Raw genomic sequence first — 25,532 nt, 5'->3', positions numbered from 1 at the left:
TTTATTTTCATATCTCAGTGTTCTATCTGCAACCAATTTATCTTCTTTCATACAGCGAAAGAGGGACCGACCTTTTTCAGAGGCGGCCAGTTTCTTTTATTCCACAAGCTATAGTAAGCTTATCAGCAATCCCCATGAGCCCTAGAAAACTGTAACACAATTACTTAGGAAATCTCTCTTGTTTTTGTGGAAGGGATGGAGATGATTTTAAGGTTAAAGAAGAGCTGAAATTTTCTTTATATTGTCCAGAAAATCTTGACAGCACTTAATAATCCTTGGTTTACCACATCCTAAACCAGTCACTACGCCGCACTGTCTTGAATTTCAGCTAAATGGTCAGTTCTGAAATGTCATGCGTGTACTTGAAGCATTACATAAGGCTCAGAAGTAATATCTGGCCAAGACATGCAAGAAAAAAAATCATATACCTCAGTATTATTATTTCAATTTCCTTAAAAGCTTAAAAACATCTAAGCCCTGTTTTCAAAATTAGCACTGCTGTTTAATAGTTTCCATCTATCCGCAAGCCAGAGCAAATCCAAAATCTTCTAGAAATTGGCTTGCAGCTTCTAAATCTCATAAAAGAGAGAACATTTTGCTTCATTTACACCTTTAATTTCACAACCTCAAGACTGGCTAGTTCTTTTATTTAGAAACTGTAATTTTGAACCAGAAGACACAAAGGCTGCTTAAGAGAGGCTCTGTGTGGTGGGACAATTACACGCAACAGGGCATCCTGCAGACAGCCTGTAGTTCACACTTGCAGTCACAGCCATGCTCTATATGAGAATCTTGATTAAAAAAACTATCGTGAGATCCTTTGAATGTTAATCCTCTTAAAAATTTCATTCATCTTATTTGCCACCTATTTTCATTATCATTTTCATACGACCAAAATAGCCTTCGGCTACGCTTCATTTCTCCTTCTTCTAAAACGTCCTTCATTCCCAGTCTTTGGCCTGGCCTGTCCCCCTAAGATTTCTTTTCCCCTCTTTCATGCTACATGTCTCACAGTCTCTTTTTAAGCCTCTGAGTTCTTCATGGCTCCCACTTTCTTCTCCGCAGGTGCTCCTCATTCCTTGCCTACATACATTTCCCCGGCACTCCCTGCACAGGATACATTTCCCTCTCCCTTTCCTCGGAAAGTAACTTTACTCTTCTGTGTTCTTTGTTCATTTTATGACACAACTCTGTAAACAACATATATGAACCAGAATGACATAAAAGGGCCAACAAGAATATGGCCGTTTCAGGCCTTTTCATGCTTATTCTTCTGCAATGAAATTTGCTTTGACCATTTTTCCTCTCCTTTCTTTCTCAAACGGCAGTGTTCTCTATTTTACTGCGTTGCATTAGCAACTGTCTCCGCTTAAAAAAGGGTTCACAGCTTTATCCTGTGTTCTCACAACTCATACAGCTGAAGAGAAGAGCTTTCAAAATCTGCTTTTGTTAATCTTAGTGGTTTAGTTCCTCGCTGCCTAAACAGCTGGTACAGGTTAACATACTAACACATACGTATAATAAAACCATCATAAATTGGTTTTGGAAGGTAGCACTGTACTGCATTATACTCGATGCATTCAAAATGACAACAGTTTATAAGGGTGACATTCATTTCTGGTAGCAACTGAAACAAAATTGGACCAGTTTAACTGAGATTGACATTAGTATATCACTGAGCAGTTAGTTATATCACATGAATTAGATATTACAAATTCAAGAATCATTTGTTATGCTTTTAGCACAAATTTTCCTGACGTGAGAGAGAGACAAATAGCCAGTCAGAAAGATGTCATTTGGTCTCTTGGGGCTATATTGATGGCTCCTGCTGAGAAACTCTAGCAGCAATTTACCACGCAATAAAATGTGGAACTGGGCACCCATGTTTTTAGTAGGGGTCTTTTATGATTGGTTCCTTACTTTTTAATATTGATTTTTATGAGGACTGTGTGTGTGTTTTGGCCAAAGAAACTCCACTGAGAAATTCTGGAGTCTCCTCCATTTAACTGACATTAAAAGAAATGTCATAAGGAAAAGACGAGTTCAACTTTGTTACTACTCCTAGTGGAAGGAGAACAGCTGTAGGTAATGAGGCTTTATTTTGAGTGTTACTCAGATATATCTCTGCTTTCCTTTTCACAGAACTATCTTGCACAGCCCTTCTGGATGTCAATATACTCACAGTTCCAGTAATTACCTTCAAAATGGTGATACTTTAAAGAAAAGTTAAAGTTCATTATTTACATTATCACATTTTATTTTAAATAATCTATAGATTGCTCCTATAGAAGCTTCTATTGCTTCTAGATTGCTTCAACGATTATGTTGAATTGTTCAAAATCTTTTCTTCCCGAAGTTTGGGGGAATTTAGTAACAAATTTAGAAATGCTGCTGTCTTGTTCTGGTTCAAGACAAAAATTCAGAAATGCCAGAATTTTCCCTTGGGCAAATACCCTATCTTCTAATCCACCCAAACGTTGACATTAACCTGTGCTCAGGCTGTGTATTCTTTCTCAAGCACAGTTTTGTGACTCTGGGTCTTGTGGACAGCACTTGTGTTCAGCAAGCATTCCCGATGCTGAGAGCCAGGAGCCAGGATTTGTTTATCTACAGCAGTAAGGCAACCAGCAGTTGCTCTGACAGCATACAGGCTTCCTTTCTTTAAACAAAAGTATCCGCTACTCAAAAGATCCTTGATGAACATAGTACCCATTTAGAAATGTCCAAATGGAGATGTGTATTACAGATCAGCTCTTTTTATTTATTGTGCCCTTACTGGCGCAGAAGATGCAAGTCTTCCCGTGTACGGGAAGAAGATACGAGTCTTTTACCCGGGCCTATAGAGTGGAGGTGTGTCCTCTCCGAGCCCCTCTGTGCACACAGAACCCGTTGGCATTGATGAGTAACTAGACGTGGCTGTGAGCTTGCAAGGACTCGGGCCTCATCTTGCTCTTCCGAAACTAGTTCCACGCTCCAGTGATGTAAATGCAGGCGGCCCTCATACAGCAGCGAGAAGCAAGAGCAGCTCTGTGCTTGAAATGCCTTCTCTTTTAATCTGCACACTCCTTGAATGCTGCCTGAAATGACCAACAGCAGAATGCAAAAATGAAAGCTGAAGCTTCTTCTGCCGATGCAATCCCAAATCATCCGTTACAGCAGGACTGAATATTTACTGAAGAAACATAGTCACAAAATTCAATTAATGTGAACACCACCAACACAGCCTCACAGAGAAAATGTGGGGGAAAAAAAAAATCTAAAAATCTCTTTTCTCGTAGACATACTACACTGCACATCCTTCTGTAGTTTTCTTTCTTTTTAAGTATAATAAAGCTGCCAGACATTGCATGCATACTTTGGTCCAGTATACAGAAATTTTTTGGAGCCGGGGTAGCTTTAAGCAACAGCTACAAAGGATTATTTTGTGTATATCTGGTTTGTGAGAACTGTGTCTGAAAAATTAATAGAAAATTTTCTCTTATTATAATTCTGAAGTAGTTTGTGTTGCATTAATTGAATGGGATCTTTTTCAATAAAAGTATTTGCTTTCTTCTTCATCAAAAAATGTATTTAAAAAAGTAAACATTTAAATTAAAATCAATAAAACCCATGTTGAAGCTATTGCTGCTAAGTGCATTTTAAAGACGTAACAAACACTCTAATGGTTGCTAGAGTTTTTGCTTTCTATTATGAGGAAATGGCTTCTGGTAAAATATATCTGATGGAAAGACATTTTTGCTGGTAATGTGTGCGAACTATGATTTTGGCTATTTTTGATGGGCAAATAACAACATCAAAAGCCAAGAGTGTTTTCTTCATACATTTATTTGGCAACAAAACCCACAGATTCTTCCTTTCAGAGATTCCTCTCCACCCTGTAATGCATTCAATCCGAGCTAAATCTGATGTCTCTTCATGTAGTACAGGATGTGCTTGCTTGCTGTGGTGGGATTGCTCGCAGGGAAGCTTGCAGTTGCTTCCAGATTGTTTCCAAATACATGAGTTTTATGGTTTGAGTTACTGATTAAAGGGCACTTCTCTATTTGTATTCTGCTTTGATGCTTCAGATGAGATGAAATTCTTGAATTATAAAGCTATTTAGGCAGCTACGAATTGTGCTGTGCAGTGAGAGCTCAGAGTTCAGCTCCCTGCTGACTAAAAAAGCCCCAGATTGCTCCCCCAGAAGCTTCAAGGGCTGATCTTTTTGAAGAGACTTTGTTGAGCCCATAAACTGCATTTTTGGAGGAGTCTTTTAATTGACAGTGGCTCTATTAGTCTAACGTATTTAAATACTGTACGTTTTTATTTTCATAAGCATATTTTATAAATCAAAAGGGAGATGCGCTATTGTATATAATGCAGTCAAAGAGAATATTAACACTATTTAAAAGAACAAAATCTACGGCATAACGCAATAAGTATGAAATAGAAATGGGATTACACAGTAACCTCTTCGCATTAAAAATGTTATTCATTCACATGAAAACGTGTTAATTGCATTGAAGTGTAAACTACAATTAATTATCAACATCCTTGTCTGTTCACTGACTGCAGGAAAATGATTCCTGAGATAGATCTGGCCAAGTGACACTCACATACCTGTGCCTGATGATTTTAAATGACACTTCTGATCTCAGGTCACAACAGCCTCATGGGGTAGTGCGCTGAATGACTACAGGCCTATCAGAGCTCTCACTGTGCTGGGCTTCTAATCTCTTTGCCTTCCCCAAGGATTCATCAGATGAAAATCGATGTGAGGGTGATAAACAGTCTTGGCAAAATGGTCTTCAAATCATACAATTTAAGTCCATTTTGTGCGTTTTCATTAAAAAGTTTCACTCAATTTCTTAAATATTGTCCCAACACAAGTTCCTATGATACATTTCACTGGGGGATGGAGGCTGTCAGAGACCCTTCTCACTCCAAATAGCTGTCAGAAAGATGTTTGCCGGAATTTCAGTGAACACATCGGTTGTTAATGTAGAAGTTCAATAGCATGGCTGCAAGTTAGCTCAACTGAAGTTCTAGCTGCCTTCCTGTGCTTTCCCCAAATCACCCCGTGTGTACGCAGAAAACACAGAAGAATTCTGACACAGTAATTCACAGAAGTGCTTGCTTTGCTTTGGTGCAAGGGAGAAAAAACTATGCTCTGAATAGCCTAATTCTACACTTGCTTGGTATTACGGTTTTTGGATGCAGAAGCCAGAAGTGTTAACTTGACTCTCTTGCTGTGTAACACTAAAACATTTAAGTGATGATTCTGCATAGAAATTTTCAGTGTGCTTAGTCTTGTGGCAAGGAACACCAGTAAAGTAAAATCTTTTAAATACTTCGTAAGTCAGATAGAAAAAGCAAACAGAGTACCAAAGCTGTACAGTATTACATGTGGCTTTTAAAAGTTACTTACTGCTTTTCTTTCCAACTGTAAAGTGCATGCTAAGGAAAACTACAGTCATTTGACTCAGTCATAGGACTAACTAACTGCTCCATTTTAGTGGGAAAGAAAAGAAACTTGCTGCAGCTTTTTAATCATCTCCTGGCTCTACAAAGACAAGAAAAAAAAGTATTTAGATTGAGCAGAAAGCAATAGGGAATACAGGAGCTGCAGATTTCTTCTTTCTACGTTTTTATTAAAATTTATTTTAAAGGTGATGTTTATATATTCTGATCCTTCATGATCTTCAAGATTAAGCTTTCAGTAGGTATAGGCCTACAAACATAAAAAAATGGCACACATATTAGGGTTTTTGTTTTTTTTTTTTTCAATTTGCAAAGTGGCCGTTCTATTTCAGTTAGAGCTAACCTAAAGAGTAACTTGAATTAAATCTGGAAAGGCACCCCTACTAGGTAGGAACACTTCTTAATCTTTAGGAGTGTATGAATTATGATAGCCTTTGGCTAATCATTTCACAAGATTTAGAGCCACTGCATATTCAGTTGCTGACTGTCAACCTTGTCAGAGGACAGAAAGACCAACATGATGAAAGAATCTGCTGTTGTCAGTGGCTTTTCTCAACTAGCCTCAAAAACAGGCCTCACAATAAGAACAGTCAGAAAAACACAGAAGAGCTAAGCCCAGATACTAAAAATGCTTTCAGTGAGAGCTGTTTGCATCTTTCTAAGAACCAGACAAAAGACCTACTCCAAGCGACCCTGTCTAACAATCAGAACATCTCATATGATATAAAAATTACACGGCATAAAATCTAGACCACCAAACAGATGATAGGTTGGTTCTCATCACGTGTTTTACAGTGCTCATCTACCTGTCAATAGTGACACAAGAGAATTCATCCCAAAAGTCTTGACAGAATATTGACTTAAATGTTCTGCCCTCCACTGAGATAATAATAGTGATATCCTATTAATCTGCCAGATAACTTTAATAAATAAACTGGTGTTCATTTTCCAGTAAGTTTGTTTATATTTACCACAGGCAATGCATCAGCAGTCAATATTAAAGCCTGAATTATAATTTGAAGACTTAGGACAAAAAACCAGTACTTATAAAGTCTTAAAATTTGCCTGGGCGGACAACCATATCAATGAACTAGTAAGATAAATTTACAAACATGTACACATTATCATATGCTGTACAACACAGTAATTCCCTAAAATAATGACTTTTCAGTCAGGTTATGTTTTATTTATAGACTTACCATTTGTTTTGAAAAAAATTACTACCTGTTTATTTTAATTAGTCACAACCTCCAGAATCCAATGAAGGGTACTAGCAGCACTAGAAAAGAGAAGCCTCTTTTTACCCACCAATAATCCAACACAAATTGCTTCGCGGCCATCAAACACTACTTCTCCAGCTCCATCCTTCCAGTAGATCTACAAACCCCTAGTGATAGTTACAAACAGGCTACATAAAGCAGAGGCACACTGGCACCTGCCACCCTTAAAGCTGTTGAGTTGAATATCACTCTTCCATCAGTCCCTAAGTATTCCAGAAATTGCTTGTCCCCCAAAAAATCAACCCCAATACAATCAGGCACCCCAAAACGTATGCCATTTAAGGGAGACTTTTAAAAATGTGTAAAACAAGAAGCATAATACGAAAGTAAGACAAATTGTTCTTTTCCTCCTCATATAATGATGGAGGTGTTATTAATTCAATTGCCAAATTTATATCTTTTCAGTTAGCAATTTCATGTGATGAGTTCTTAAAGCCTTCTGCCAAGATCAGGGAATTCAGGCGCTGTCCTAGTTCTATCATAACCCTTCAGCATGAGATGGAGTAAATTGTTTTCTTCTACTTCAGTCCTCCATTGATAAATGGGGATAACAGGGCATTTCACGACAGGCAGATGTTGGTGAAAATTTACTGATAAGCCTGATACAGGCTAAAAGCATGTGCTTTAAAAACGTTCTCCCTTCTTTGCTAGTGTTGATCAGCCTGGGATATGGTTTCTTGATGGTATGGAGGTGGGAATGGCTCTTTTTTTTGTCTTTTCAAGAGTTTTAGAAAAATGTAAACTGAGTGGCAGGAGAGATGCTAAACTGCAAATAAGACTTATGAAAACAATATTAAAGAGTGAACAGTTGTTTAAAAGAAAACTGAGGCTATCTGCTTTCCTAAATTAATCTGTGCTTTTAAATATCAACTACACTGAGCAGTTTATGCTAACCTATCCGAACTCAGATTAGATTAGCTATAAGAGGAGGTTTCCATTGATTGTTGCAAGACTTGCAATTAAACGTGCAATGGGTAAGCAATTTTTAAAGGTAGTAAATGGTACCCTTTGCCTGATACTGCTGCAAGCAACCCCTGCTAGGGGAAAAAAAGTGATGTATGATCCTTGCAATTCTTTTCTGAGAAATCATTTACTCTTAATCAATAGTGAAAATAAATGTTACCTCCTACAGCCAGGTATACTGAGTATCAGGTAATTGTATCTCAAAGGCCGCAGACAGAAACACTGACAGAAAGTTTTGAAGATGTAACAACTGCTTTTTAAAGAATCACTTACGTGTCGATAAAAATAAAATTGCACAAGTAATTAAGTATTACTCTGATCTAAATAATACTGTTGATGCAACAGAAGATAATTTGGGACACAGCTAAAGTGACTCTTGGGGCTGCTTTATTAGCAATAAATGAACAAAAGGAGGGAAACCTTAACAGGCTGTTGGAAGAACATCAGTTCAGTAAAATGGACATGAATCTAATGGAGATGTCAGAGTTTCAGAGTTATTTTCAGAAAGGAAGGCTATTAAAGCTGTTTTCACCGATAGAATCAGATGATGTGCCCTCTCGTAAACCAGACAGATTAGCTGCATGTGTGCCAAGAATGCACTGAGATAAGGAACTGACCAGAACACAGTAAGGGGAGTTGGATGTTTCTTGTCTTGGATACTGCAAAGGTGCTGTGTGTGTTATTTATAAACAGTTGTGTTTAACATAGTTACTTTAAATGGCCAAGCCTAGATTTCTCAAACACAATAGTACCAGCTGCACCATTGTAGGAGAAGGAAGAAGCAAGATAAAAATAAGTAGATTAAATTAATGGTTCCATTCACGTGGACTTATGTGTTTTGTCTAGCCTGGTGGCCTCATTCATCCAGCGAAAGATGTTGCCTAGACTCAGCACATACCCGGGGTTCAGGCACAATTGAGTCAAATAAAAATACTGTCTATTTTTCTAAAGAGTTCTCATATATTTACAAATAAAATGATAGTTATTAGTCCTACAGATGAGGAAACTAAGACACTGAATATTATGTGATTAGGGTAAGGCTGTCCGGCAGGCTAGTGACAGAGTCCACCAGAGTCAGGAATGGAACCAAACTTGATGCTATTGCCCCTGGGTCATGTTGATTCCCCTTAGGAAATGACTGCGTATATGAGACATTAAAAAAAATGTGGCATTTGACTTGTCTAGGATTAGCTGCTTAACACAAATATTGGTTTATGTTTTGGATATATAGAATAAAAGTGAGCAAAAGTGCTGACTCAGGTGGGTCAAGATCAAGCCATATCATAATAACTAATGTATGTATCGGGTATCAAAACAAACCAACTGGAATCTCAGATCACAGAAATTTACTATGAGGAAAGATGTATTAGGTTAACCGTTGCCTCCTGCCTGGTTATGACTCTTCATTACAAAAGAGGTTCCTTTTTTTTGCTTTTTCTTTTTGGTAGCAAGTCCAAAGGCTTTGTCTTCTCTTTGTCAATGCCTTCACTTCTGACCCTCCATGTCGGCTCTAGTTCCATCTTGAGCCTCCTGTCTGTCCCTTCATACACTTCTCCCTGCACCAGATTCACAGTTCCAAGGCTCCACAGGACTCTCCCTACCAAAAATACTGAAAGACATAGAACAGTGGTATAAAAGAGGCATTGCTGGGAATGGGTATGGGAGATACAGAGCTTGATCCAGCTTCCAGCACTGCCTCTCCATTCTCCCACGCCACAACATCAACCCACAGCTCCACCCATGCACGGAGGTTGGAGAGGCAATCACAACGCCACAGAGTGAGCCATGGCTCCTCATGCTCCATTCCTCACTCTTAAACATTCATATATGACAGAATTAAGGAAGACTATACAGAACAGGTTACACACTGCTGCTCTCTTCTCATACACCCTAGTAAGACAAGAAAATGTAAGTACTAGTTATAAAGTGTATCCACAAGTGTTGTTTTGCAAAAACCACGAATTTTCCATGTACTTTTCCAGTCCCAGCTCTATAATTATTCCATTCATGTCCAGTGATGCATGTCTCAGTTCTGATTAAATAAATTTTGGAATTGTAAAGCAGAAAGAGATATACTCATGTGTAGGATTAAAGGCCCCACTGAAGTCAGCAGCTGCTACAGGCCCAGTGCTACGCCTGCACGCTGAACACGACGGCCAATCTGAAAACAACATGGGCAGCCCAATGCATTTAGAGCACTTAGACACTCATAGGGTTTGAATGTACTGAGCTGCTGTTTTATTAACAATACTTTCTACTGGAAGACTTATACATACACCTTTCCAGAAAATGCTCTTACAAATTTAGCTAATATACTGCATGCATCGTGTATGAACTTTTTTTGCTAACTTCGCTGACCTTCACAATAACAGACAGTTTGTCATACTGAAACAAAAACATTTCATATCTCTTTTTTAATTTACTGCTGCTATTACTCCAAATAATTAACTTCTGCTCATTCCTATCAATTAAACAATAGAAAGCAGGATATAAGAGCTATAAAATAACACTGAAACAAGATATATTATTTAAGCAATGAAGCTTGGGGCTGAAGCTAGAATTCTGGTCAAGTTTGGGACTGAGGTTTTAGTCTACAGCATTACAGAAAAGGCTAACTGCAAGTTTAGACCCAGCATAAAAACTTGGCATAGCGTGGTTCACATGACTTCCCAGGGAAAGACGTAACAATCCATTCTCATTTATGGCGATGTATTTTACAGAATTAATGCAAACACAAAAAATTGACAGGAACTGGAATATTGTTTTTCCTCTTTTCAGTTTACTCATTTGCTTTGTAAATGCAGAAAAGATTACATTCAGAATTCTAAAAGAAATAATTTTCCTAATCTCTTGTCCAAGTTCATCAATTAAGCATCATCTGTTAAGACACTTAATTCTCTTAAGGCAGAAAGAAAGAAAGAAAGAAACTCCTCCTCATCTTTTTTTTCATTCTGGAGGGATGATGTCCTCCCTTCCAGACTGCCTCTTCAGAAGGGTTTATTTCTAGTGATCATAGTCAATATTTCCCTTACACACCTTTATTTAGTCATTTTATTTAAACTAATGACCCCATCTCCAGAGCTGACTATCACAGAGGTGTCATTAAGCTTGTAGGATAAAGCAGCCTCACTGCACTTGGAACTAAGAAAATGCGTGTCACTTGTCCTACAAGCTCTGGTGCAATCTGCAGCACTTCATCCCTCTGTTCAGTCATGGACCTTGCTGGGGCAGCAGATCAGGTTCTGTGACTGTTTCTCAGCTGCCTAGTTTCCTAGACCAGCATATTCTCTTAAAGGGCTGATGTGAAAATATTTATGCTAAGATGTTGACCTGTGAACCAATGCCCACCAAAATGTTCTATTCTGCTGCCCATTTGCTGAAGTATTATACCAAGAGCAAAAAGCTAAAAGAACAAGAAGGGGCAGCCCACCACAGTCCAATTTGCCATAGGTTATCTGTTAGAGCCCCCCCAAGAATATCAGTGGAATCTGCATGACCTAAAGATTCTCAGGGAGGAGCTGATTATGACAGTGACGTCTCTCCTGGCAAAGAAAATTATTTTACTGATGAGAAACGGAAGATCATGGCAGGCGGAGTGATGATGCTTAGACCTTTTGTTTTCAGAGAGATTCTTCATTCTGAACATCTACCAAAAGACAACGCTAACAACACTTTATAATGCCTGCTGATTTATACATAAGTGACACCAGAAGAACTTACTAGGAAGGATAAATAAAACAACAACTGAATGACACCAAAATAGAATAATAAGATTAGTTTCAGGCTAGTGAATGAGAATAATGTCTGGGGCAGATCTAATCAAGAATTAAGAGACATCTATGAAGAATGATGACATGTCATTACAATGATGGAAACGGCAAGTAAGGCTGGGATACCTGTCCTCTCCTGTCTTCTCCTGCCAACACGATGTAGGAGAAGATGGAGGAATTATACTGAACAAGAACTAAGAGTTCCTCATGTTGAGTTACTAGTAAAAAGAAAAATATTCTCTGACAGAAGAAAGTGGGAGCAAATTTTGAGATCTGCCAAGGTCTTTTCAGAGTATTCAGTGACAGAGACCAGTACAGAAGAAATAAGAAGCCTATATATTGTCTATTTACTGCTATACATTGCTCTTCATTGTAAAATTCTTGTTCTTCAAACACACTATCTGTAGATTGGGGAACATCTTGCCTGAAGGTTTCACAGTTGTCTTCACATACCTCTCATGTTCTGTTCACAAAAAAGGTAAGGGAACTTTAAAAGGAACAGTTGTACACACAAACATTTGTATATATATATATACACGTATGTGTACGTTCATGCATATCTTGCCTGTCTTTTGCCTTGACTGCTTGCCTAATTTGCAGCCTCTTGAGATAGGAATTATTTCCTTTCTTACCTAAAGCATGTATACACCAAATCATTTTTACAATCATTCTTGTCCTGCAAGCAGTTTGTTAAAATATTCTACTGTTTTTCTGTGGACATTGAGTGAGATCATATGCTTACTATTTCTTCTCTGGCTGGGAATAATTTGTAGCCAAGTTTCTGGTGTAAATACTAATATTTAGGAGTCTGCTACCTCTGTGAAAGCTCCTAGCAGAACACCTGCTGAACTGAATTCCTCAGCTGAAGAGGGTGAGACAAACAGTTGGAACAGTCAGATTTTACTGTTTGCAAGCATAAACGTCCTTTCAAAGTTGCTTACACTTATTTCTTTAACTAACTGGGTAATGCCTTCCAATGTAATTGGAAGAAAATTAACAAGCCACGTGAACATGTTCCTCTGAAAGATTCATGATGAAATGCAGCATTTCAAGGAGCCCACGCCTACTGGAACATTGTGATTCCATTTCACTACACTGGAAGTCTTACTTGAGTACAACCCAACACACAGTCTTCAGCAATCTCAGACCAGTCAAAATTCTGTGAAATACAACAAGTAATTTTTGATCATAAGTGACCACTTAAAGAACACTTATAGTCAACCAGTTTGTGTGATTATCACATGAAAAGTGTGCTGAGGGCAAAGAGCTTAGGGAATTCAGCAGCATGCTGGACAAAAATGGAAATTCCTCTAAGATTTTCATTATTTTCAAAAGTTACTAGGCTACTCAAATTCAGAGATGCAATTATTCATTTGCAGTCCACAAATTCACGTAAAAATGATCCCTTTTTCACCCTCCATTTGGACAACTGGATAGTGCAGAAGAAGTAAGAATGTTTGCCTGATGGGCTATATGTTTTTATTCACATGTATCCAGAAATAATGGAATGAGTCCCTCAAACTTTCAAAAAATAATTTTCATCTAACAAAGACCTAAACTATGGAAATTCCACCTGGCAGACAGAATTTTTCAGAAAGTTATGAGCTGCTGAAAATGGGGGTAGCATGGAAAACGTCACACAACCTGAACAGTAGTAGTCATTTTCTCTCCTGCTGTAATACGTTACAGTGTAATTTATTCATGTTCCAAGATACATTAGGTAAAAGTAATGACTTCGTAGTGCTGGAAGGGTTAACTCAAATCCTATAAAAGTCAATACAGTTTCTCACGTGTAAGATTAAGGTGGGGGTTTTGCCTCAATTAACTACATTCCAGTTGCACTAAATAAGCAAGATTCCACTTTGGTTGGAAATACGATGTGCTTGTCAAAATGCCATTTCCTACTGAATTTCAGTTTCCTGCCCTGGAAAAACAATCCATAACAGCTACCCCCGCCCCCGCTGACTAGCTCCCTTCACATTTTCCCTGCTTTTTAGAATAATTATAGCAATTCCTAAGCATAAAAATGCTTGTGTGCAAAGTATATTGTTTTATATTAATTCTTCAGACAAGAAAGCTATTCAGAAAGTAAAAGGTCCTGTTTTCTAGCTATTGTGCTACAGTGATAGTGCCTCCTCCTGCTTTTTCTGTGATCATCTCCACTTTTCATACTGCAATGAGTTCCTTTTGTTGTTAATTTCACAGAATTCTATGACATGATTTTTTGTTGGTTTATTTTTTACACAGAAAGAGATTTCTTCACCCATATAAAAATCCACATGCACAGGATCAGAATCAGGGCAGGGTATGTATTTAATTACACAGCATGTCTTATCCTTGAAATGTTAATGGGTAAAGACAAAGTTCATTTTCACAAAAAAAAGTTAAGGCCCTAATGCATTTAAATCGATCTGAATTAATAGGCAGCATTCACTGCCGAGTTTGTTTTTATATTACCTTTTTTTTTTTTCCTTGAAACCATCAGAAATTTCTGTTTTACAGTAAAGATTGCAGTCTGTTCTAAGCAGGCCAGGACTTCCAAAGCATTATTTAAATGCCTCAGCTGAATATCAGCATTCTTTCATCCCATTGCACACACTGAAGTACCAAAAGGCTAAATAACTTGCAATATCATTTTTGACTGACTTGACTTTGAAAAAGGCACAGCCTACATAAACAACTGAGCAGTTGTTAGATGCTTAACTGGATGTCTAAATGATCCCATATGCTAGTCTGCTAACGCTGGTAATGATTATAAACACCTCAGTTCATCATATTAATGAGTTATAGCCAATAGAAAAGGACAAAATCTATAACTTTTCCACAAACTTAGTTAAATGTCAAGGTTTTTAAAGGCCTAGTTAGCAAGTATATTAGATGAGATATGTCAGTTTCCCAATTTACGACTCTGACTTGTCTCTTGTGATTCCTTATAGCCTCTAGCCATTCTCCTCTTACCTGAGGCATTCTCTGGCAAAAACCTGATGCTTCCAGTCATTCTGCATTCTTGTGTTCCTTCAAAAATAATTGGACAGGCACCTCTCCATAAACAATCATCATTAGTCACACAAGGTACACAGATAAGAATACCATACAAATAAGTTTCAATAGAATGTCTCGAGCCAAATAGTAATAATTTGGCCAGTATGCTAAAACTGTGATTGACAGGGAGTTAATGCTCTTAACACTTTTCCAGCAGGCTGTTAAAATTAGTTCCTTGATGCTCAAAAAGTCCTGCTCCCAGAAAAGTGACACCGACATTGACCAGTGAGTTTGTTGCTATTCAGTAACCTGCTCCATTTCCAGACTATATGATTAAAGTCATTATGGGAACTGTCAGTAGGAGGGAAAAAAAAATGAAAACTGTCATAAGAAGCAACTGTTGGAAATCTTAGGATTTTTTTATAATGCTAAACTACTTTAAAATATTGTCTGTAACTTTAATATCACAATATCCAGACATATAATAAGGATCCATATAATAAAAGAAATCCTTTGAGGTTATACCATAAACATTATACACATACTTCTATATTGCGTATATAGTAGAAAGAAAATTAATCATAAATTTCCTTTTACATAATAGAAGAGTGAAATAGCTTACAAAAAAAAAAATCCCTACTTTAAAATGTTTCCAGCATATTTAAATCCTCTAAATTAAACAAATAAAAACTAGAGACTGGGGGGAGAAAAAACAAGAATTCACAGTTGCAAGAATTTTCTTAAAAGAAAAAGCCTCTCGACAACATAATCATTTCTAACATCAGTACTACAGAGCTAATTAGTTGTTTCATGTGAATGTACTAAGTTAGAAAGATTAAAATGTCCTAATTTCAACTTAAAACTTTCCTAAATTTATTTTAATATTTGATGCAGTTATATAGGAATAATTCCACAAAATAGTTTACACTCTTAAATACCCGGTAAGCTCTGTTCTAACTGACCCACTGAATGCGCTGTAAATTGTTGTTATTTATATAGATATCACATGACTTAGGTGATGCAGGGCTCAAGTAGACATAAATTATAGAATTTGTCTTGTATATGAATATTTTGGTAGGCTTTACTGATTTTTTTTAACAAATTCACAAACACTTAAATCTTAAGCTGTTTAAAGATTTGGGTCTTTTTCATATCAACATAAAGATCTGACCCTTTCCTTACTCATGTTTAAAGTATTTTTATAGATCAAGAGGGTGTTAAGATATTAAGAAGATAGTGTCTTTATCTAATACAATAATACCAACACTGTAATTTTCTTATATTTATTTTTCTTTTCTCACCTGCTACGCCTAGGTTTTGACATTAGGAATATTGTGTTTGATATTTTCAGCATTAAAAACCACTTTATGCTTTGGTTCCGTTTTACTCCCAGTCAGAAAGATCAGAAAAAGCTCAAGTCACACAGTGAGAAACTTTATCCACTGAATGAGACATTATCCATTCCACCAGACTACAAATCAAAGAGTATCTCTTAGGCTGCTTAAAAATTCATTTTAAAATCTGATCCTGATTGTACTTTTATGGTAATTTCATACCATCAATCATCCTTTTACCTTTAGTCTCTAGGTCCACTGCTTTCCCCATAGATCTCATTCACTCTACCTCATTATAATTCTTTAGGTGAGAAAACAGGGTAAGAAACCTTAACAGAAAATGAGAGAAAGATGTAAATTTCTTGAGAAAAGTCAGGTTCACTAAGAAGCATAGCTAATGATATGTTCTGATCTATGTTTTTTAAAAAAAATTAAAAAGATGGAAGGGGATAGAATAGAGTGAAAAACACGTTTCCCATGCAAATAATGTGTTTGTAATCTGTATTCCAACTCAACAATATCATTTATGCAACTAAGCTGTCAATATAGCTTCTTAGATGGAGTTCCTTAAAAAAAGAATAAAAGAAAGATTTTTGGAGCTCCACAGAACTTTTCCTAATTAAGTACTGAACTGCCTACAATTCTGCACTTTCCATTACAACTAAGGTTGACCCATCTTTGCTAACACTAATAGATCATGTAAATTGTAATAATTAGGAAATGGAACTAACAGTAAAGCACTGGAAACATACTGATCAAAACCTCTTTCTTACACCTAAGCTTACACTAGATCATTATATAAAATAAACATATAACCTTGCTTATTTCTTCAGCAGTGCTGGTGCCTTCACCAAGAAACAGCTGATCACAGGAAGGGAAAGCTACTGTATATTGTTCTGTCAACCGGTTCTCCATGGCAGCTAAAATTCTTGGAAAGAGCTGAAATCTAGTCTACATGTGGTGGTTTCTACATGAGTCATACTTTCCCAGGAGTCAGTATTATAGTTTCACTCTTTTCATTTGAATCCTGGCCATAATGAAAAGCCATTTTTACAGCATTGAGAGAGATGACAAATAATGAACCCAGTATTTGAGACATCTAGACTGGAAAAAAACCTGTTGTTAATCACAAGGGAAAAGAATAATTTTTCCAATACAGTGGGCCCACCCGCGTTACAGTTCCTAATGTCTTTAACAAAATGTAGCCATAAACCACTGAATATTGGTAATAGCAATAATCCCTCCAAAATGGTTTGTTACCAGCAGTTAGTGACCAGTTTCTTAGTTAATGGCCTGAGGGGAAAGGCTTTAAAAAAGCTATATTCACTATTTCCTCTCAGGCAATTTAACTGGCTGCATTAAACTCTATTTTCATTGAGCTTCCTAACATTTGTACTCTGATAAAATTCTAGTCAGGGAAGGGAACGAGGCGGCAGTGGAGTATGTCATCACGGCACTTTGTAACAGAAACATTAAAAAAAAAGTTACTGAGTCTCTTACTACTCTGAATGGTATTAGGATTTGGTACTGATAGTAATAATAAATTTTAAAGTCTTTAAATATCATGTAAAATTAAAAGTAATTAGCAACTTTATCTGAAGAAAGGTGAAAGAGTCTTCAGCTTTATGGTATGATACACTGCCCTTGAAACGCTCAAGGAATACAAGAAAAAACATTATGTGCTTTCATGCAAAATCAAAATGCTAATCTGAAATGCTCATTTATTTTCATAAACCAAGTAAAAATAGTACCTTATTTGGAAGAGTATCACATGCTAGTGTGATACATGGTAATATTAAAAAGTTAATAAAACATGAGTACAGGAGGGCATATAAAACAATTAATATACAATTTTCATTTGTATTTTACTGAGTTAATACATTGTTTCATAAAGTGCTTCCAACTATGTCATTGATGTACAGGCTTATGCAAGTGGGATTTTTTTTTTTTTAAATACACATATCCATACTTAATAAAAAATGTTTTCAGTAGATGAAAATACTGCACAGCACAGTGCTCTATTAGAAGGTAAACCAAGAACATTCCTTCACTATTTTAGTTGTGTAACAAGCTAAGTCAGTCACACATAAACAAGGCTATGCTGATTCCTCTGGAAGCCTCCACAACTCACTGGGTTTAAATGGTTTCTCTTTGTTTTTTCCTCACGTGCATTAAAAGACTCATTAATCAGAAACTTTTTCCCCGAGTATGGCAATAAAGTCAAAGAAATTACTGGCATTACACAGAACACTCTAACATACACACAGGAATATAGGCTCTCATTAGGCACAGCACGTTAAAAAACCCCAAAACAAAATACTCTACATCTTTGCTTGCGCTATACAGGATGAAGGAATGATAGAGAAAAGAACCATGTATAATGCGTAGGGAAGTCGGGGCAACTGGAGAGAATTTGAGGTTTCTGGAGTCCCGGCACGAACAGAAGGAATCAATTCTGGGGAACTCTGACAACCTGCCCTACAGCTTCGATGAAAGGTTGGAGATGGCACAATCCCAAGTGAAGTTACTTTTGTGCACGATGCGAGGGTTTGTTGGGACAGATTATTCCATTCGTGCACAGCCTGCGTGAGACACTCGAGCGATTGGTACCACTACCCAGCCGCTTTATACGCGGTAAGACTTAGTGAAACTGGCTTTTTCATGAACCTTGCTTTTATTGAAGTGCTACTGGAGCGCTTTTTGCTGTCAGGTCCCAGTTTGAGTCTCTCCACCACCCACCATAGGGACAATGCTATTCCCAGCAATTTTGGATCTACCATAACTACCATGTGCAGTAGACTATCATTTTACAGAACTACCAATGTTTTAAAACTGCATTCTTGTGCCGAGGTGGGTTGTTCATTCTAACTGTATCATCTAACTATAAAGTCAACTGAGTTATGGTGAGTAGAATGAACTATATCACACATAAAAATTTAGAAATAGAGATTGTTGGAAATACACTGTTCATGCAGTTAAGTCAGTCACAGGATGTCTTAAATAAATAAATAAGCAGCACTAAAAATTACTGAAATGGAACAATTAAGTAGCAACACTGGAATTTTAATATAGTTAGGTAGAAATGTGAAGAGGACAAAGAAAACAAGCAAGAAGTGGAGAGAAGGGCTTATGCTTTGAGAGCAGAAACAAAGGTTTTCATGGGAAGCGAAGGCTGAATATCCTTGGGAAAGGCCCTAATGAAGAAATATACTTATTTTGAAGAGGGAATTTTATGTCACATTTACAATTTACACTTACAACAAGCTGAAACATTTTTGTTTAATAGGACAAAAGTGCCCTTTTTTTTCCTTTTTGTGTTATTTATAAGAGGTACTTGAAAACCTTGTATTTTTTGTGGTTTTCACAGCTGCTTTAATCCTCAAAATATCAGATGTTAATTCCAGTTTTGCTGGAGGACATCTTTGTGGGCGTGCCTCCCGTGCCTTAATTGAACTGATAAGAGAGAAGGGACTGAACATTTAATAATACATTCTTCCTTCAAAAAATTAATGAAACAAGAGTATGAAACATCAATATAATTACTTCACATTAAACTATCCAGAGAAGGTGCTAAACATGAAGGGCCTCATCATTCAGGTGACTGTATAGGTTAAGCTCTCTGTTGGGATAGAAGGGGATTGGAGATCTGGGCTCCACTGGACATTGTTTCATCTCAAACCCCTACCAGGGGCTGAGCTGCTGTACCCACTTGTCTGAGGCAAGGCAAGGTTTCAAAACATCAAACTGAAGGCTAGTTCCTTTGAGCTGAGGGACTTTTCAGATCAAAAGCTGAGCAGAGGAAGGAAAAGAGAGTGGACTGAAAACAAGAGAAAGAGATGAGAGAGAAGGAAGGTATTTTCTTGGTAACAAAGCTGGCTCAGTGGTGTCTGATTTGGATGTTTTGAAAGCAGAATTACTTGTGTGCAATTTGGATCATCTCTGTCCAAAATAAAACAATTTGTGTTCATTTTGAATAGAAAGACACCCGGAAGCTGGGGCATTTCGCTTTTGCTGTAAAAATCTTAATTGTTGTAAAATCCTGATTCTACTATGACTTTGCATGCAGCAGTATTTGTTTCACGCTAAGCTGACAATTTGTCAGATTCACTACGAAAGACATCTGAGCTAGGAAAAGCTCCTGCCTCTGATAGCCTCCGTAGAAAGAGCTGAACTGGTGATAGCGGCTTGATTTCTAGACAATTTTCTTCCACTGATGATGGAGCAACATCTGATGACAGAGGTGGGAATTTGAAGAGACTGTAGCTGGTGGGTTTTGTGTTTAACAGTGTTGTGGCAATTTAGAGAGATATACAAACTGCCAAGTACAAAAATAAACATTTTAAAGTTACTTAAGAGTATTTTGACATAAGGGTGTCTGCATTGCCTACCAGTTGTTTTGCAGGAAGTTGTTTGCACAGGAAGACTGACAGAGAAGTGCCCTGCTGGTGCCAAAGCAGTGATTCTTTGCTTACTTGGTTTGTTCATTACATTCTCCAAAAAAGTCTCAACCTGTTTCACTTCCCAATGTTTTATTTAAATCTCAGTGAGATGATGGAGCATGGGGAAAAGACCTCCTATTTCACAGCTGATCATTCTTTCAAATCTTCAGGCTCAAACAGAATGGAACAGTATTATGTGACCCTTTGCAGTGACTGTTCTGTCAAAGCTTTGGCCGCATACTGCCCAAGTGGTCAGTAATGAAGTGATGTCTACATGATTTCTGCAATATTAGCAACAGTGTGAGAAATATAGCTCTTCAATTTAAAAACACAACAGGGAAACACACAATAACTTGGTTTTGTTTAAAATCTTTTTCTACTTTACTCCTCATGCTAATATATTTGTGACAAATATTATTTTCCTAGATGACACTTGTACAGTAGGTCTATAGGAAATGTCAGGCAGAGGAAAAACTTCCTGCATTAATGTGCATTTGGAAAGCCTTCTCATTATTTCTCATGGCAACTACAAGCTTACTAAATAACAAAATAGAATGCAAATAATAAAATAATGCAATTAAGCTCATATAAAGTTGGGGTGCTCCAGAAATAGCAAAGAAGCATTGCACACAATATTTATGTATATATGATTCCCTTAAGAAAGATGGGGTACTGATTTTATGCACACCTTATATTTTTATCACTCAAATGATGTGAAAAAAAAATTAAAGCGATACTGTGCGATGGAACAACATACAGTGATGAGTGCAATGGAATCTGTCAGGGGTCATCTTTATGGATCCTTTCAAAATAACTTTCTGTATGCGAACTGCGGTAGGGCCAAAAAGGAAACTGCAAAAAATATTCCCAGAGTTAGGAGATTTTTTTAAATGAATGAGAGCGATTTTTTTTTTAGCAGATTAGATTACATCTAATGTTTGCAAGAAATTCTTCTTTCCCAAATTTTTGTGCCGAAAGAGACAATGAGCAACCATTCCTTGACCACTTTCTCCATATTAGCAATGATTCTACAGGCCTCCAGCTATTCTTCTTTTTGTCAACTCTTTCTAGTTTATGTAAGCCTTTCTCTTAGAGAAACTATTCCCTACCTCAATTGTCTAGACGATTACAGACAGATCCAAGGATGGACTTCCAGGGGGAATGTCACAGGAATAGGAGGACTATATACACAGTACTAGTCCCCTGAAAAATTATGAATGCCCAGTATGTCTGTCCAGGCCACCCTGCTCTTCTTACAAATTTAAAACTGAAGTTTCATAAATGTGCTGGTCCAGAAACTAAAGCACAGTATGAGACATTACAGAGACTGCAATTTTCTTTAGCAAGACAAATTACTGGAATCTATTAAAGGGATTTTTCTTCAGATATTATTTTAACGAGGAAGGTTCAGAATATTTCTGATACCAAAATCAAAAAAAGGGTCTAGGGTGAAAAGAAACATTCTTTTAACTATCTTTAAAACAACATAATTTAAGCTTAGACCAGAGAACAGAATCAAATATAGATGGGGACAGACTTTTTAGCAGGGCCTGTAGCGATAGGACAAGGGGTAATGGTTTTAAACTAAAAGAAGGCAGATTCAGACTAGATATAAGGAAGAAATTTTTCCCAATGAGGGTGGTGAGACACTGGCACAGGTTGCCCATAGAGGTGCTAGGTGCCCCATCCCTGGAAACATTCCAGCTGAGGCTGGATGGGGCTCTGAGCAACCTGGTCTAGTTGAAGATGTCCCTGCTCATTGCCAGGAGGTTGGACTAGATGACCTTTAAAGGTCTCTTCCAACACAAACCATTCTATGATTCTTTGGTTAGAATCATAGATTTTATGATATATATTGTGTTTCAAAAGCCAGTTCAAGACATTACATTCGTCCACTCAGGGAACAAAAAGATATGTGACCCAGATGGCCAGTTAGAGGCAAGAGTCTTTACAGTTTGGAAACTAGAAAGAAAGTAATTGCATGGCAGCTATTGACAGAACATTATTTTAAAATTTAGTGTAAATAATTTCCAATAAATTGGAACATGCCTGCATGTGGATTCATCTGAATGGCTATAGCTACTAAGGAAAATCTCCTTTTTTCTATGATAGTATCATCACCAATAACCGTTACCCTTAAAATTATGGGGCTCTTAATTAAAAGAAAGGAATAAGTCCCCACCACACATATACAGATTCATTATGAAATTAATGTCACAAGCAACAGCAATAATCTCACTGGATTCAGTAAAATTATTGTCTCTTTCTGTTGGAGCATTCCTTTAGAAAAAGTCCCCCTCTATCATAAACACAGTATCACAAATCTAAGCAGTAGAGAAATATTTAGTTAAAACTATAGTTGCATAGACATACATATTAACGCATACGCATCATTACAGCCTCTGCCTATTTGCCTTTCTGTTTCTTTCGCGGGCTATCAACAAAATTTTCAAGGGTGATTTGTTTTTTAAAGCATGAATTTGGAGACCCTTTCTTAAGTAAAGTTGTAAAGTTCACAGTCATAAAACTCCAAGAAAGGGGTCTTGGAGAAAAACTTTTCATATAGCTAAGAATTTTAAAATAAAATTATTTTTATGTTAATAAAACTAATGAAATTTAAACTTCAGATCATTTTATTTTACTTCTTAGTATGTTTAACAAGTACACATAAGTGAGACTCTACGCAATTACGGGAATTAGCAACAGAATTAGGAAAACAGCATATTTAAGGAAGAAAAAATAAGGTCTTTCTCTAACATGCTACAGATGATGAGCAATAGTCTTAATTTTACATAATTTGAAGGGTTTTAGATGCTACATTAGGGAACAATTGAGTAATAAGACACAATTTTTTCCACCTTCCAAAGGGTCCCTCTAATCTTGTGTATCCTCCTCAGATTTGCTTCTCAGATCTGACTACAGCATTCTAAGTAAGGACATATTTCTTTTAAAGAAGTGGGATTATATTTTCAACCCATTTCTTTACATCCTGTTGCTCTTCACCATCCTAAGAGTATTTTAATTCTAGTCTAACATAAAGGACTTTAGAGAGACCGTTTTAGAAGTTGTATTAAATTGTAATTTGGTTCTTCTAAATATGTTATTTTGTTCACATGCTGAAAGAATGTTGGAAATTACTTACAAGTATTTCTAAAATGAAATCTCTTTTTATTTTCCAACACATACAAATTGGCATCACTAGGAATGAGAACCCTCTCACACACCAAATCATGAGCAACATGCCCAGACCTCTTTAGACAGCTCAGAAAAGTACTTCAACAGACTGTGTTCTACAAAGACTGTGTGTGTGACTTGAAGAGTGATCTCTGCTGAGAGGAGCAGCAAAAGTGCTGTTGTAATTTTGAGGGTAACTTTGCTCATAAAAACGAGTAAAGCAGAAGACGCTGCAAGTTACTTACATGGAGTTAGCAAAGGTCCAAGTGTGTGATGCATACCCCCAGCAGTTCCTCTGCTCCAGCGATGCCAATAATGGACAGCCAGCCCGAGGTAGTCCTACGTGTCTGGAAATCCACAGAAGAGAATGCTATGAAGAGTGTTGCCTAGAAGTGCCCTGGGAGTTACTTTGCTTTCAAGAGGCTGACTGCATTCTGTGTGGTTTTGGCAGCATCGCTTTTTTTAAAAAAAAAAAAAAAGCATTCTTGGATCTAAATTTTGTTTTCTATTGTTGAAAATGCTTTCTGAAACCAAAAGAATATCACTTTGCATTTGTTAGACAGGATCTACAATGTTGAAAAGATCAAAAATTTATTTTGGTTGGTAAACTGAGCAAACACAGTATGGAAGCTAAAGAGAAAACATGTATAGAAACTGTACTTTTAGATGGTATATTTTTGAGAGAGTGCATGTCTTAGTGTGGAAGAAATTTAACATACTTTTCCATTGAGTTTTATTTATAATTTTTAAATTCTCTGTGCATATTTTGGGGTGAATTTAACTAAAATTTGAAAAATATAACTAGCCTGTTTCTGTGATATATCTCCCCCTCCCCCCTCCCGCCTTTTGCAGGAGCCTTTTTATCTGCTTCTCCTGTTGACACAAGCTCAACTACTTTCAGTGTAATGTTTTTCTAGTGTCTCAAATGTAACAGAAGAAGGGGTGATCAAGGTCAAGTCTTCAGAACACTCTTGTCACAGACAGCCATACTTTTCCAGAATAATACTAAACAGCTTAAGAATTTATTCAGTCCTCAGTTCTAACTATATCTTTTTCTGCTCCCTCTGATCAATGTCTTGAGTGCTGCTTACCCAGGTGCATTGTTTTCTTTCCTGCCCATATTTCTGAGCAAGTCTATTTAGATAGTCTGTTTCATCAATTCTAACATCAAACTCTATCATTACCTGTGTTGCCTTAAAAAAAAAAAAAAAAAAAAAACACACACACACAATTCCTGGAATCCCAGAGCAACCTAACTTCAGAGCAGCTGCCTACCTGGTAAAATAAAGACATGACTTCATTATCATGTGCCAGCATCCCTGGTTAGCTCAACCCAGCTAGCACTGGAAACAAGAGCCCACAAAGAAGGATGCAGCACAGCCTTTGCGAGGCAGGAGTCCACAGGATCATTTTTCCAGGATCCTTAGAAACATTGTACTTTGGTTGTGGAAGGCCAGCACAGCCCTTGATCCGACCACATAAAATTGAGGAACTACTCTTTCATGAGGGCCTTATTCAAAAGCTTCTTTCTCCCTACTTGTATTTAATGCATGCACTAGCTCTTCCACTGTGGATCCCACCCGCTACCCTGAAGCAAAAGCAGGAGTCATGAGTATGGCCAAATACTTTGTTAGTAATTATTTTTATCCCAAATTATGACATTGCAGTACCCATAATTTTTTACTAAAACATTTTCTGCACTGTTTATGTAGTATCACTTATTTATCCTCACAAGAGCATAACCTGCCAAATCAGGCAGAAACAGATGTCTTCTCCTTGACCTATAAACAAGCACATGTCATCTCAGTGCAGAATTATGACATAGTTTTCCCCGTTTGTCTGTTTCCTTCTCATGCTTCCACTTACTTTACACTCTGAAACAGTTATATGAAGTCTCTACCCCTTTTCAAAGCCAGTTCTATGGTTGAATACTAAGCTGGGGGGTTTTTTTATTTACTATTTGTTGCTCCCTAAATAAAAATGTTTATTCCCTTTTAAAATTCTGTTAAAATTTGGAACACAGTACAGTGATGAGCTGCTAGACTTACTATGTGCATATAAAAACACATATGTATTTATATATGCTAATCCATTTAGAACACCCCTTATTTAGGAAATGTATTATTAATT

Source organism: Phaethon aethereus, assembly GCF_964289735.1.
Source record: "Phaethon aethereus genome assembly, chromosome: 4".
In the NCBI taxonomy this organism is placed as follows: Eukaryota; Metazoa; Chordata; class Aves; order Phaethontiformes; family Phaethontidae; genus Phaethon; species Phaethon aethereus.
This window is presented reverse-complemented; position numbering follows the sequence as displayed.